This window comes from Panulirus ornatus, chromosome 8 (genome assembly GCF_036320965.1).
Source record: "Panulirus ornatus isolate Po-2019 chromosome 8, ASM3632096v1, whole genome shotgun sequence".
NCBI lineage: Eukaryota > Metazoa > Arthropoda > Malacostraca > Decapoda > Palinuridae > Panulirus > Panulirus ornatus.
In genome coordinates, this window is record NC_092231.1 from 40,640,976 (window position 1) to 40,651,285 (window position 10,310).

A 10,310-nucleotide genomic window follows, 5' to 3' on the forward strand; every position below is an offset into this window, starting at 1 on the left:
CCCATCATCTACCAATCTTCTGTACTTATTACCTTCGCTTCTGCCTCCTACATTCTCTTTCATTTTCATTCTTTACAATTTTGAACTTGCCTTCATCCTTCATCAACCTTTCTCTCTCTTTCTCTTTCTTGCCCTTCCCTCTCTCACATTACACACGGGGAAGCTACTCGGCATGTGTTCCATCATCATAATTCTCTGACAAACTTATTAGTTCCTACGGGAGAGAGAAGGAAGAAGGAGATGGAAAAGAGGCAGCAGACATAAGAGAAAACTGACTTTTTCTATTGTGGAAAAATGGCGTCAGCCATCATGGGGCTTACAAGAATGTGCAAGTCAGTCATCTGCGAATATATCTCAATATTCCTCCCAGAACATACTGTCGCAATATTCAGATGTACAGTATATCCATTGCTCATCATACATCAGAAGCATATCTTATATCCATACCTTAGAATTATACGGAAAAGAGCAAGATACTTATCCTCTAGTAAATCGTATTAACATTGACTAAGAAAGCAATGTATAGTTAAATACGTATTCTAACCCTTTTTAAACGCTCTTGTAAGACGATACGCTGATTATACAGTTCACTTTTGGTATCCACACTTCTATCAGGCAGTCCTGTTACAAACTGTTAACCCAGTCTTCCCTTTTCCCCTGGACTGAGTTCAGTTTCTCTCAGCACTCTAAGATGTTTGACATACATGATCTCCTCTCCATAAAACCATACTGTCCTTCGTAAAAAGTCATCAAACTCGATGTCTAACAATCTCTTCCAGAACCTTACAAATCATGCTCGTTAGTGTGACTGTTCAGTAGTTGAGCGCCTGTTCCCGGTTCCCTTCCGTATACACAGATATGACGTTTGCCATTTTCCGCACCCGTGGCACTTTGCCTTTCTCCAATGACACAGTTAACCTAACATATCTGTGAACAACATTTTAGCATACCTACGAATATTCATTTGGTATACATGCATACGTTGATCTAGTATATCTGCACAAATTTATCTAGCATATCTGCGCACATTCATCTAGCGCATTTGCACGAATTTTGTGAGAACCATAAGTACTGTACGGATCAAAACCATATGGTATTCTGTAAATTTCTTTATAAAAATCTCATTGATTTCCAAATTCTCCTCCCATTTTATCTCCTTGATGTTGGGGCTATAGTGTATAAGTACATGTGTGTGCGTGTGTGTGTGTGTGTGTGACTGGATACGCAATTAATTAGGGAACAACGAACATACGACTGGGCACAGTATAGAAATACATAATCATCCCTAGATTCATTAGCGTATACTCAACCTTGAGTATATTGAGGTAATGTAGAGCGCATTGAATCTAAAGTAGATAATATCATAAAGTCTAATGATGTCTGGATGTAAATCTGTATTCTTTGCACGGACGAAGTATACTCCATGCTGGTAACAATGTTCAACACATTTGTATATGGCAGACGAAATGAAATTGCTGGGTCTGTTTCTGGGTTTCCATACATTTTATGAAGTTAATTAGGTTTGTAATAGTTTCGGAATGACTCACTCTCCTAGTTAACTTGGAATATATATATATATATATATATATATATATATATATATATATATATATATATATATATATATATATATATATATATATATATATATATATATATATATATATATATATATATATATATATATAATGAACCCCTCCTCTGTGTGTATATGTGTGTGTGTGTGTGTGTGTGTGTGTGTGTGTGTGTGTGTGTGTGCGGGCACGCGTGCGAATAGTATGGTCTTTGTGAGCTTGCATGTATGTGTAACAATTTGTTTAAGTCTGTTTGTCAAGTTTCTGAACATTTGTCTGTCTGGTTACGAGTAAGGGGAATTTCACACGTCAATTTTATTGGAAATAAGATCTAATCGAATTGATAGAGCAAGTGAGAGTATAGTCAGCTTTCACCTGGGCTCAAATAAAGGTTGAAAATATAGACACACAATAAAGACGTTACGTTTAAACTTTGAAATATATATGGAAGAAGAAAATATGAGTATGAATGGGAGTCTATGCCAGGCCAGCGCTGCCCCGGATCCACTCGTCCTCCTCGCTCCCCTCGCCTCAACATGTCCGAACTTGAGTAGTTCTTGGGTAGGGCAGTCGGTAGTCGAACCCTGGGCCTCAGTTGATGTGAGACCAGTGCTTTGAAAACACCGTTACCCTACCAGTGTTTGTTAGACCAGTGCTATGGAAACATTATGACTCCTACAGGGGATAGGCCAGTGCTATGGTAGTACTAGGGCCCTTGAACGGGATAGGCCATTGCTATGTTAACACTAGGGACAGTGAAGGTGACAGACCAGTGCTATGGTAACACTAGGGCCCATAAAGAGGACAGACCAGTGCTATGATAACGACAGTACCCCACCAGAAGTTGACAGACCAGTGCTATGATATCGACAGTACCCTACCAGAAGTTGACAGACCAGTGCTATGATAACACCAGGTCCCCATCAGTAGGTGACAAGCTAGTGCTATGGTAACACCAGGAACCCATCGGGAGTTGAGAGACTAGTGCTATGTTAACACCGGGACCCCATCAGAAGTTGAGAGACCTGTGCTCTGATAAAACCTGGACACAAATAGTTCACAAACGAGTGCTATGTTAACACCAGGACCACATTGGAAATTGAGAGACCACTGCTATGTTAACAAAGGGACCCCGACAGGAGTTAAGAGACCAGTGCTATGATAACACAAGGACCGCAGAGGTTGACAGCACTGTGCCATCGGCTTCCAATAGCCTGCGCATCACCGTTATGGCCACACTGGGTTTAGCTGGATTTGGCTCCGAGGTAAACATTGGATCAATCTGGACTTCGGCTACGTGGAATTCTTGATGTATCTACATTTCCCATGAATAGTTACTGACTCAGCCATGCTGAAGATGAGCGGAAATGGCGCTTGCTAAAATTGATGGCTTCGTTACCTTAGGGTAAGTAAATTATTATCATCTGTTTTTCTGATAGTTAATGGTAGCACATACATACAGAGAGAGAGAGAGAGAGAGAGAGAGAGAGAGAGAGAGAGAGAGAGAGAGAGAGAGAGAGAGAGAGAGAGAGAGAGAGAGAGAGAGAGAGAGAGAGAGAGAGAGAGAGAGAGAGAGAGAGAGAGAACTTACCAAAGAAACATCTGAAAGTTGTGGTGTTTGAACAACTGGTTTAGAAATCACCAGATACAGCTGTTATAAAGAATCTTTAAAAGGAAAGGAAAGACGAAGCGAATCACCCGTTGCTCATAGGCGTCTGTTGAGGATGAATTTATTCTTAAATTCTAAAAGAGAGACCTCAAAATGTTGCTTATGAATAAGGAAAACATCTTTTTTTTCAATATTTCCTTCTGAATATGTAGATATTTAATATCTCATGCATTTGGAAAAGAAACTACTGAAGAGAATTGTGCAGATAAATAGTATATAAAAAATACGATATTCTGCATCATTTCCCCACATGAAGGATCAGAACAGATGATCTGGGTCGAATGTTTGCGTCTCAGATTCTGAAAAGAAAAACTATAAACGAATGAACGATGGTGTGTGCTGAAGCAAGCGTCAATTTGGACCACTAAGTTTCCATGAGCTCTCCCTAGGTAAAAGAATCTAATAAGATCTAATAGTAAAAAATGTTAAAGATAAAAGTAGATTCCCAACCCTCTGCATGAGCCCAAAGCAAACAATGGAGGTTCATATGGCCCACGTTCAGCCAATGAAAGTTCATTCACCCCATTAGAAAGGTTCAACTGAACTAGAGAGAGAGTTATATGTTTCGCAGACACCACAACAGGTGCTTCGATGCAGTTGGCTCTAGTATCATGTTGCTTCACCGATCTCTCGAAAGGAATTCCGTCGATCGTGTTACCCCTTAGGAATGAAATAATTAAAATCCCACACCACATTTAGGAACCGGAGAGTCATCTTACGAGACGTTGTTCTCGCGAGTCAAAACTCAAACGAGAGAGTTTCGAGTATGACGAATGATTCACTCAGGGCTTCGGGATCTCCTACCCTAGTGGTCACATCTCGAATCCTACCTCGAATCCCACATGATCGAATCCTACCCTAGTGGTCACATCTCGAACAGTCTGCATAGCAAATGATTGCGTCTCAGGCTCGTGGATTGTGATAAATGAACGCTGCTTCGTTTTCTCAATCTAGAATGTAAGTGGGGGGTTGAGTGGTCAATCGGGAGCCGCTAAGGGCCTGGAATTGTGATGGACACTTCCGTAGAGTTGGTAATGGTAATATTTCATCGTTGAGCGGCATTTGTCACGGGCTGAGGGTATTGGGGTAGAGTGAAGGAATTGGCGGAAAGAAGGCGACAAAGGAAGGAGGGTAGATCAAATGAAGAATAATGGAAGTCAAGCAATAAATACGAGACACACAAATATAGTAATAAACACGTATGTACCGAAAAATGAAGCACGTTGATTTATGCAAAGAATTCGATAGCAGCAAGTAGTGTGTACCTCCGTGGTGTAGCGGTTAGCGTCACTGACCATGAGGCATTCATTGGCCTCCCGAGGTCGAGTCTGCATAGGCTCGAACCCTGGGCACGGCAGGAGGTCCAAACCCAACCGAACCTCTAGAGGCAGGTGGATAAAGTGGGTACCTGGTTCAGGCCATGAAATATATGTTTATATGTAGCATTAATGAGGTGGTCTCAATTAGGGCATTTGATTGCCCTTGCTGTCTCTACTTACATATAAAAAAGAATACAAAAACGCATACATACAGGAAAAAAAGGAAAAAAAGAAGAGGCGAACACTGAAAAAAAATATTCACACCATTCCCAATTCCTGTGTTAATCAGCAGTGCTGGTCTTTATCCCTCTGTGTGAATATCCTGCTCCAATTTCATGTACCGACCTTTTTTATTTTTTACAGCGCCAGCAAAAAACAGTGTTGACTCGCTAAACAAAATATTTGTCGGTAGAGTTCCAGGCATTTAGAAACTGATGACCATGATGACCGCTCTTCATTATATGTATATATATATATATATATATATATATATATATATATATATATATATATATATATATATATATATATATATATTCCTATGAGTCCACAGGGAAATGAAACACGATAAGTTCCCGAGTGCACCTTCGTGTAATCATCACTTCATCATATTCAGTGGTTTCAGTCGCAGATAGAGGCCGTGACTGAAAATTCATTTGAACTAATGGTTGCACAAAGATGCCACTTTGTTGATGAATAGCTCCTGACATCTTTCATCCCTCTTATGGGTGTTCTTGTACTCTATCGACCTCTCTTGTCTACCAGTAGAGAAATTGCTTTTCACACTTTCTTGAGTCTTAGAGGTTGTCCATATTGTGTAATCTACCTGTCATGGATCTCGTGTTATATATTATGTTGTGGATCTGTGAAAATGCTGATGAAACCCCCCTCCCCCGCTCTCTCTCTCTCTCTCTCTCTCTCTCTCTCTCTCTCTCTCTCTCTCTCTCTCTCTCTCTCTCTCTCTCTCTCTCTCTCTCTCTCTCTCTCTCTCTCTCTCTCTCTTTCTCTGCTCTACCCGACCTTCCCTAGCCTTTTTCACCTCCCCAACCCGTCATCGCCAACACCAACACAACGTCGCATTTCACAACACGGAGTCACTTTTTCCAAACCCTCCCACTCCCTCCTCACCCCTCTTGGTCCTCCCCCCAGCTAATATACCACCCTCTCTCTCTCTCTCTCTCTCTCTCTCTCTCTCTCTCTCTCTCTCTCTCTCTCTCTCTCCCCTCACTGGCAAACGCAGCCCCTCAGGGTCCCCGCCCATCCTCAACATGTGGTGCCAGGCTGAGACCCGAGAGCAGGCTCTCTGCGGGAGGTGGCGTAGCCTATTCGTTTTTGGCCTTGGACGCTTTGCTTCATCTTCTTTACTGAGCCATCCACCGTACCCTCTGTGCTTGACTCTACCACCTACTCCCGACTCTAGCCAGGGCTTGCTATGTGCCCCCTTCACCCACGCCATCAAAGAATGCGATTTGTCTATCGATACTTTAGGAACATCAGAATACATATTCTCATTCATGTTCAAATTCAAACGCAACATTTTTCCCGCATTATCCTACATTACAAATGTAATTTCACTGATTACATTGCAGCTCTTGCTTTCTACCTATCGGGTATTGAAGTAACTTGTTACTGTAAGTGTTGTTGCTATCGCTTCACTTATCTCCCTCTTACTTATCGAGACCAACAGTTAATGTATACGGAATTTTGTTACGTTATTCTTTCCCTATAAGTGTGAAGCCAATTATGACTAATAATGCTGTAATACAGGCACCGTATCGTATTGTAAGATGGATTCTCCTTTTTTTCAGTGAATAAACGTTTTGGAATGAAATGATCATCATGAAAGTCGAGTTGACAGTTTGATCATACATTGCTCTTTTCTGAATTAACATGATTTACTTTTCATTATGAACTTTTCTAAAACCTTTCAGAAAGGGGATATTAATAACCCATCCTCCTGTCTGTACCTTTATTCATACCTCAAATCAATGTTGTTGTCATTTGAGATTAAACCTCCCTACAACTCAGGAGGTGCGGGCCCAATGCTTTAGGGCGACGGCCCGCCGGTGGTGAGGGACCTAAGCACTGGGCCTAGGGGGTTGGGCTTGTTATCCCACCCGACCACGAGAGCCAGGCTCCCTCTGCTCAAATCAATGAATCGAGAAGGGATAAATATCTTCCTAAAAAGAAAAAAAGAAAAAAAGATTATTCTGTGGAAAGTCTCTGAACTTCTTCCTCAAATTGATTTCTTTCCACAGCAAGGATTTCTTTCGAAATTTCTTGGTGTACTAGTTAATCATTATTTCTTAAGCGAGGGAAGAGATTTTAGATCGTGAATATGAGCAGGATGATCGTGAATATGAACGGGATGATCGTGAATATGAATAGGATGATCATGAATATGACCAGCATAGCTAAGGTGTTGAAAGCATTTGTGGTCTAAATTCAGAGTGTTTAGCGTCACACTCGCATCCTCCTTAAGGACATGTGTCTGAGGAAGATAAATATACACCTGGTAGTCTGAGAGACTTATACTTGACAAGACGAAGTGGTCATCAATTCACAGTCCATAAGGCGGCATCTCGTGAACCTTGAATATTTGGCTGTTTAAGTTCGTCAGAGATAAAGTAAAGATATCAGCTACATAAGGGATTGTGTCTGTTAACGGTCGAGGAAGATAAGTGATAAGGGTTGTTCGTTGAAATCACTGATAGCATAAATTTAAGATAAGGTTTGTGATAACTCTCAATCCGTTCTCTTTTGTGGACACAAAAGAATGAAAGATAAAGTAACTGTATTCAAATTTTCATTAGAAATTTCTATAAAAGCTGTTTGAACAGTGCGAAAAAACAGAAAAGTGTAAAAAGAAAACAGTCAAACACTTCACTCCATTGGTGATACAAGTATGTTCCTTTAAGTCGAAGCTGTTGATTCGCAAAAGGCGCCAGAGGGGACCAAGTGGTCTATTGCAGTTTGAATTCCTTTTCATTCCTCTGTAAAAAGGACCATATTTGAGGTTTATCAGGAGGCAATGAGGCGCGGCCAGTCATGACGGCCAAAAGGCAAACTATCATCAGTAATGTAAGCCAGATTTGATAACTGTTGATTGAATTACTGCTGATAACATTACCTTTTTTTTCAATTAGTTCAACCACAGTTACTCGTTGAACACATGGCCAGGCTTGCAAAGCAAATTATATACGCTCATATCAGTGTAATTTATTTTTGGCTGAGCTATAAGGCAAAAGGGTGAATGGCGGCACATGATTATACAAACTTTTTTAACAGAGGCAGTTGTGAGATTATTAATTACAATCATAGACCTGTTCCAGGGGTTGTATTGCATGAAAAATTTTATACCAAACCTATCTCAGTAGAAAATTAGCCCTAGAGCAATGTATTCATTTTATGAATAAATTTCTGGGATGAATATTGTATCATTATAATTTAGGTACATAAATGAAATAAAGAATATTACTAGAACTAATTTGAATGCTCATAATTTGAGTACGACAATTTTGGCTATACACATCATTACACTGATTAGTAAGTTAACCAAAATACTTACTTCTTTAAATCCTTTCATCCCAAGGGGGATAAGAGCTAATAATGTCTCCCACCTCACGTAATCCATATTTCACATTTAACCAAATTAGTCTGGCGCTTCTCCCGTGAGACTGTCTTTCACAGCTCTCTGATGTTTTTGTCATATTACACATGTGGCTCAGCCCGGCTCGTCCATAGATCAAATTTGATCGTAGGGAAAAATTATGGAACATTTGAGCCATTATGGTATATCATTGGTAGTCTATAATGCGCTTCTTTTTTTGTTTTTTGTTTTTTGTTCAGGGTGATCGCTTCTCTGGTGAAGATGTTCCAAAAGATATTGGTCTAGGGTTAGAGTTACTGACCATGGGAGAGGATGAGTCCATACGGGATTGAGTCCACATGGGTTCGAATCCGGGGCGCGGCAGTCGGCCCCCCCACAATAGGTTTTCTTTATCTCCTTAGGGCTGGTCACACACACACACACACACACACACATACACACACACACACACACACACACACATATATATATATATATATATATATATATGTGTGTGTGTGTGTGTGTGTGTGTATGTGTGTGTGTGTGTGTGTGTGTGTGACCAGCCCTAAGGAGATATATATATATATATATATATATATATATATATATACTTACCGACTTATATTGTACAGGGAGGGAGTTTTATTCTCGTGGGGCTGTCGCAAATTCACAATTTTTGCCAAGAAATGTGAAAAGGTGGAAGTAAATGTTCCGTGGAGCGAATTCGAACTTCACGTTACAAACATTTATGGCCCTGAGGCTTAGTGTTTTCCTTGACTAATACTTCTATTGTGTAAAAGACTCTCCTCAATACTCCCTGTTCCTCAGCTCCCTCGAAATGTTTTCCTGATCTCGAAGACTCGTTCACTCCAAAGAAGACAGTCAAAATATTAATGGTAATAATAATGACAATACTGATAATGATAATGATAATAATAATGATAATGATAATAATTGTAATGATAATAATGATATAGATAATGATGATTGCACTATAAATAATAATTTCAAAAGTGATGCTGAAAATAAGTATACTAATAAAAATTCATTATTTCTTTCCACCCTTCCTCCTTCATCCTTCCTTTCCCTGCCTTCCTCATCTTTCCCTCCCCTTTTCTTTCCCAGAACTTCAGCCATCCATGATGGTCGCTCTGTTAGTTTCAACAAATGCCCGAGAGCTCATTCTTCTCTCTCTCTCGCTCTCTCTCTCTCTCTCTCTCTCTCTCTCGAGAGAGAGAGAGAGAGAGAGAGAGAGAGAGAGAGAGAGAGAGAGAGAGGAAGAGGAGCCCTCAGGCAAACAAAAACTTCTACGTGAATCTAATACACTGCAAATGAAAGATAGCATATGTTACCATATATATACATATATATATATATATACATATATATATATATATATATATATATATATATATATATATATATATATATATATATATATATATATATATATATATATATATATATATATATATATATATATATATAATTAAAGACATTCATTAACTAGAAACAGGAAGGAATTGCTAAAAGGTCAGTTTGATAAATGTAATCGTTTTTAGATACACTTAATATCCAAACTTTTGGTAATACCTGTATATAGAAATGCAAACTGATGCTTGTATGCAAAGCTACAATGTATATAGAAATGAAAATTGATGCTTTTATGCAAAGCTATAATGTATAACGAGAAAAGAAATCAGAGTTATAATAATACTCAAGTATATAGTGACAATGATAATGGTATGCAGCATTATTAGAGTACTTGTATCCAGACTCATACTAATAACAATATCATTATAATTATACCTTTACCAGGGTCTGTAATGATGCACATATCCACAACCATTATGATACTCGCATGCAGAGTTATGATTGGATTTGTATATAGAATCATAATATTATATACAAATACTGTAATATCTCTATGAAGAATTATAATTTTGGTATAAAGTCCTGATATACTATATTTCGTATAATACTTTAACATAATTCATTTAAACGCTTTCTCGGGGAGCTGCTGTGGTCCATTCTCATCCTGCCAGTAATCGAAATTATCAAGACACAATTAGGCTCATTCGCCAACACGGAATTAAAACTCTAAGGCGAGTCTACCCACGTTGAAGAGGGAAGTACCCCAATCACATGCTCTTTCA

At 39.2% G+C, this 10,310-nt stretch overlaps 1 long non-coding RNA gene across 1 annotated transcript in view; it reads left to right on the forward strand.

Annotated features, from left to right (window-relative positions):
* The first annotated feature begins 2,195 nt into the window (after positions 1-2,195).
* The window catches only part of LOC139749687 (uncharacterized), a 53,242-nt gene continuing 45,127 nt past the window's right edge, over positions 2,196-10,310 (forward strand). The window contains exon 1 of the long non-coding RNA XR_011713014.1: positions 2,196-2,979. This is a non-coding gene — a long non-coding RNA (uncharacterized lncRNA). The remainder of the gene's footprint in view (positions 2,980-10,310) is intronic.